We start from the raw sequence: 5,861 nt of genomic DNA, 5'->3' as shown, positions 1-5,861 counted from the left end.
CAACGGCCCCTGGGCAGTCACCTACTCCTAAATGAACTTTCAACAGAGACAAGATCAGCAAACATATCCCATAATCCTAGAGCAGAGTAAATGGTCCATGGAACATGGCATCTGTAATAGCGAAATTACAGCCTGTAACGGAGTAGAATTTCCTGCATCCGTTGACTCAAGTCTTTCTCTTTATAGCGAGTTTCTCAATAACTGGGTCTTTTTCCTGCTTGAGAGATGAGCAGAATTCAGTCTTTATCAGTTTGATGAGATTTTAATTATTCATCCTTCTGCCTATACCTTATTACTTCTCATAGTCCACAGTATTTCCCATAAAGGGACAGAAAGGATTTCCCTTGGCAGTAACCGAAATCTCTTCACTCTTCAGTCTCGGCACTCTTCGCATTTACTTTACTTCTTACTCACTTTACTTCTTACCTGAGAAATCCCTTGGAAAAACAGTTCAAAGTTGTTTATCTAAACCTATTGCGACCTTCAAGTAACAAATTTATGGCAATAACTACCCACTCATTTCACAGGTTACGTGTTCAAATGCCATTTTTGCTAATTATTTCAGAGCTCACCTGTAGGAGAGTGGAGGTATGATACTGTGAAATCAGCACTAAACATCTAGAGTTTGAGTTGGACTTTTCATACCACTACCTAGCAGAGTAGTTAAGTACAAATTGTTTCATTTTAATAAAGACAAATCAGTTTTCAACAGTTCAGAAAACACTCCTACTTTGCTTTGTCTTTTCCTCTCTCTCTCAGTCACGCTATGCATGAGATGACATTGAGGAAAGTATTTATGAAACCAGTTGTGCCCACTAACACACAAAATTGCCTAGAACAGAAAAATTCTTAAATAGTTGCTGTCTATTCAGCTAGCAAGCATCATCCCCACGTAATGGCTGGGTACAGGGAGCGATGGGGTAGGTCCAACCGCTAGCACTGTGCGAGTGGAGAGAACGCAAGTCCCTCTTGCCCTCTGCACTGCTCTTTGGTACCTATCTGCTGGGCAGAAACCACTTCCCAGAGCCAGTTCACAAGCTCCTAGCAGCATAACAAATTGGCAGCGCAGCCAGAGAGGCAGTGCAGGAGCCCAGAGACTGCGGCGGCTCCGAGAACCCACCCAGGGGATTCTCCAGCTGCCCTTGCCGGGTCCCTGCTCGCAGCGGCGTGGCCGGGCAGTGACCTGATGCTGTTGGCAGCCTGCCTGGCCTTATGCTACTTGGCACTGCCGAGAGAATTACAGAGTGCTGCAGAGAAAAGGGAGGAAGGCTCGAGAAGCAGCTTTTAATTTTCCACAACTTGCACTGCACTTCTTCCTCCTAGTGTAAGCCTTCCACATGGTCTCACTTCTGTTTCCTGACATGACTAACAGATTGCATGCACTGGAGGCACCCAGGACAAAAAGCAGGGGATCTCCCAGACGTCCCAATCCCTCCTACACTGTTCTCTCTCAATGAAGCTTGTATTCTGTTTTCTTCCTATCTACAATAAAGATGCTAAAATAATTAAAGCAACGATTCTTTTACTTTGGATAAGCTTGTTAAGAGTGCTTTATGCTTAAAACCATGACAAATGTACTCTTTTATTATTTACACAAATTACTTTTAGAGCATTTTCCTGACGGACTGTTATTATTACTTGATAATATGTAATCTGAAATGAACATAGCATGAAAAACTTGGGAAGAAAAGAAAAATTTTATAATTAAACAGTTGAGAGAATACTCTTATGGCACTTGGCATGACAGCATGATTCAGACAGATGACAGCAATACACTGAAGTAAGGATGTCACTGTTAGCTCTTTCAAAACAGAAACAGCGGAAAAATCCAACCATCCAAAGAATAAAATCAGTGGAGTTACTTTCTGGATTCTTATCTGTTGGAACCACAATAAATAAGATAAAACAAACCTCTGCACATAATTGGTAGATCTTTCAGAAGAGAGAACATCGTCTGGTCTGTTAGTACAGCCTGAAGGGGAAGGCAGTGCCGGGGACAACTTCCATAATGCTTTGTAATAAAAGTTTTCTCTACTTCATCTCCAAAAAAAAAAAAAAATATCAAAGAAAACCAGCTAGTTTAATTATGGGAATAATCTAGAGGGAGTACAAACACTGTTAGAATTTTTGGTCCATGATGCAAGCCTGAATAAAATACTAACAAAACAAAATAAAAAAATCCATTATCTTGGCTTGGAATATTTTGTTTCAGTGTAAAGAATGGTCTTTTCAAAGCATGAAGAACACGAGGCTGTTCCCCTCCCTCCATCCCCCAATAAACAGATGTGAAAACCTGGCTGCTTCATTCAGATGAAAAATTCCTAATACAAATATACATCTTAGCCTAACTTACACCACAGGTAGTATAAATGCAGATCTTGTAAATCACTTTATTTCAAGTTTGATAGTGAAACTTCTGTTTGTTGATTTAGTAATTTTCATTGCTAAACTCACACAATTAAAATAGATCAATTTCAATTACATATTTTTAATTTTAAAACATTTAGATTTCAAGTACTCCATGATATATGACTGCTTCAAGAGCCATTTCTGGAAAAATTGCCATGTTTTCTAATTGTGCATTTGAGACCATGTGCACTAAAAACAACTTGGAAGTACAATACTTTTATACTTCACCTTGAGTCTCAGCAGTGAAAAGGTGGTACAATAAAACATGACTAGTTATTTCTTCCTGAACTGAAAGTACTTGAAACCACAGTCTTAGCTGTAATTTCAAGGTACTTAAAAAAAAAACTAAAACCAAAAAAGCTCTGCAACAAACCCACTCTTCATTAGGTATTTCATTCAACTGACTTCTGCCTTTCTGTAACACTGAGATATACTACATATACATATATTAATGTTTTAAAGTTTTTAAAAAGTGATGATGCTACTAGTAAAGATGATACTAATTCAGATGCAGAATATTAACAGTCTTCTACTAGCAAGCCAGAATCACATTGTATTTCATGACACAGTCTTTAAATACAGGGACTTTAAAGAACATCTGATGAGAACTGAAGAAAAACCATTCAATCTAAAGAAGCTGTGATTTCAAATGAAAAAAAACAAGCAGCATAAAGGCCACCAAATACCCACTTCTACATTTCACCATGTAATTACAGTTCAGTCATACAAGTCAAAACATGCATGTTAAAATTCTCAAACTTCATAAACTCAGCTGTCATTCTCAACTTCTGCTGGCTTCGTCTGCCATCAAGTAGCCTAGGAAATGACACAAGCTCATCAGAGCTCAGTTTCCTTACTTCATTTAAGATTATGCTCGCTGGCTGACTGTAATAAAAACGTGTATAAAAAGATCCCCTGCAATCTTTTCAGAGCCAAGATCAGCTGTCAAAATCTACTTCAAATAAAGTTGCATTTGAAAATGAACCACACTGCAGAAAAAGAACGCAGGATACTTTACCTTAATTGGAGCACGGCTAAACTGTATTTTTCTGTTGGCTGGGATTTCATCTTCATCTGGCAATCCATTAATTTCAGAATATTCCATATCAGGTTCATAACAGTTATTTTCATCACTGTCATCCTGATCATCCTGTTCTGTACCTGTCTCTCCCCAGTCAGAATTATACCTCGATCGTACCCGATACACATTGTAGTCAGAGTGCATGTACACATGGGAACTCTGAAAATTATTGACATCTTCATGCACTTCTTTTTCACTTGCTTCCTCATAATGGGACTCAGTAGCATCCGAAACAGCATCTGTGGTAAAATCAGTACTTGAAGCTATATTTCTTGGCAATTCTGCAGCTTTGGTTCTATCAAAGACACCCTCTGCATGTTCTGACCGTTCCTTTTGTTGCAACAAAACTTCTGTCTCTGTTTTTGACTTACTCCTAGCACAGCTGTCCACAGATCTTTCGCCGTCAAGCACACTGACCAAATCCTGTTGACTTGCAGCAGAGCTCTCAACAGAATCAGCACTTGTCTCTGTACTCTTCTTTATTTCTTCAGTTGTTTTTGAACCTGCCAAAGTGCCTGTGGAGGTCTTCGGTCTCGGTGTTGAAGGCGCACTATTCTGCTGAGAATTCTCAACAGGCACCACGCCTGTGCTCTCTTTGACCGGGGGAGACCACGTGCTGGCATCTTTCAAAGGACTGAAACCCTCAAGGTTTGCAACCGGGGAGGAGATATTTGCAACAGTAGATGAGAGATTTAGCGGATAGTGACCAGTTACAGAGTACTCTTCATTGTTTTCTGACTTTTCTACAACGATGACATTGTGTGAGTCAGTGTTTTCAAAAACTGCACTGAGCTGACTCACAGTTGGAGAGACAGTCTCTGTCCTTGGGCTAAGACTGTCCAGTGAATCAGTGCTGCCTCTGTGAGACTTAGAGCTGCACCACTCATCTGGAAGCTCATTGGAAACGACTTTCTCTTTCTTTGGGGAATAGCGATTGGAATGTCCCGTTTCATGAGCATTTCGCTCAAACATCTTCCGAGTTTCAGTAAACTTGGAATAGGAAGGACCATCGTGTATAGTATCAAACCTACTAATCCTTTCCGAGACAGATGATTCCAATTTTACGATAGAACCATCCGCTTTTTCTACAAATTCTTTGGGCCTAATTCGTCTCTGAGGTGATGGAGGGCCACCCTTCCCCCTGGTTTTAGGGGTAACTCCAGCACTTCCAGTGGGCTCCATGCCCATCTGCATAAATAAGTTCTTAATCCTGTTGACATTTGAGCCATATTTCCTTCCCCTGCTCTGTGAGGCCTCTCCTTCCTCTTTCGCTTTTTGGTCTCCATCTGATTTCGGTTTGTCAAAGGTGCTTTTCAGCGCCTGGAACTCAGTTCTGTAAGCATTCCTGTGAGGAGAGGCACTTCGGAGGGTTGATCTTTCTCCTGAAGACTCCGTTTTCATCATGTTTACTCCAGGAGTGCAAAACCAGCTTACATAGTTTCTGTGGTACCGCTCCCAGTAGTCCGTCGCAGCTGAGATTCTGCCTGAGGAGTGTTTTTCTCAGGGGGCACTGCCCTTCAGCAGGGCCATACTCGACAGAAGATCTGGAGGCAAATATCTAAACACATGTGGTCAACTCTGACAAAGCAGTGCAACTGAGGACTCTCAAGAACAACGGCTGATTTAACCTGCAATAGAAAGGAGGGGTTTCTGAATCACGTCAGGTACCTGTACTTCTTTAAATCTAAGCCACAATTTCCATCTACCATTATTTGACATGTTTACAAAAAACAGAAAAAAAAAAACACCACAAACAAACAACCTAACATTGCACAGACACATGAAAATTTGTCATTACAAACTTTTTCAAATTGATTGTTGCATAGTTTGGAATCTATAATACCGTTCCACAGTGAAAGGACCATATCTTACTGTTCACAAAGTAGCAATTATGCCACAAATATGTATGTAACAGAAAGGTAACGTGACAAGAACAATAACACCACTTCTGTCTCATTGAACTTTTCCAAAAAAGATAACAAAAAAGAAACCCCCAAAATCAAGCCCCTGAGTTACATCTAACTACAAAGTAATTCATGCAAACATGATGGTTCTGCTTCCCTGAGGCATTGCAAGACAACCCTTGCTCTCTCACAGAAACATAATGGTAGAAACACCATCAAACATAACAGACTTAGAAAGGGAAATTAAATAGCAGCTCGAAAGAATAAGAAAAACTGCACCCGAAGTTAACATCCTCGGTTGACAAGGTAAAAGAAAGTGAAATCCAGCTAGAGAAAGTTGCCCTTCGTCGCGGACAGCAGCTTTAGCACCTGGAAGAGCCTAGAGGTGCCTAAGGAGGAGCTGCAGAAACGGAGCCAGGAGCCGGATCCGCTCCCACTCCCCGGCCCGGGGGGGGCTCGCAGGAGCC

The 5,861-nt window shown here is 40.9% G+C and overlaps 1 pseudogene; it reads right to left on the bottom strand.

Annotated features, from left to right (window-relative positions):
• Positions 1–3,427: 3,427 nt before the first annotated feature.
• On the bottom strand, positions 3,428–4,894 carry LOC104169052 (annotated as a pseudogene).
• Between the last annotated feature and the right edge of the window lie 967 nt (positions 4,895–5,861).

Source organism: Cariama cristata, unplaced genomic scaffold, assembly GCF_000690535.1.
Source record: "Cariama cristata isolate BGI_N322 unplaced genomic scaffold, ASM69053v1 scaffold14051, whole genome shotgun sequence".
Classification (NCBI taxonomy): domain Eukaryota; kingdom Metazoa; phylum Chordata; class Aves; order Cariamiformes; family Cariamidae; genus Cariama; species Cariama cristata.
The sequence above is the reverse complement of the archived record's forward strand: the minus strand, read 5'-3'. Positions and strand labels throughout refer to the sequence as shown.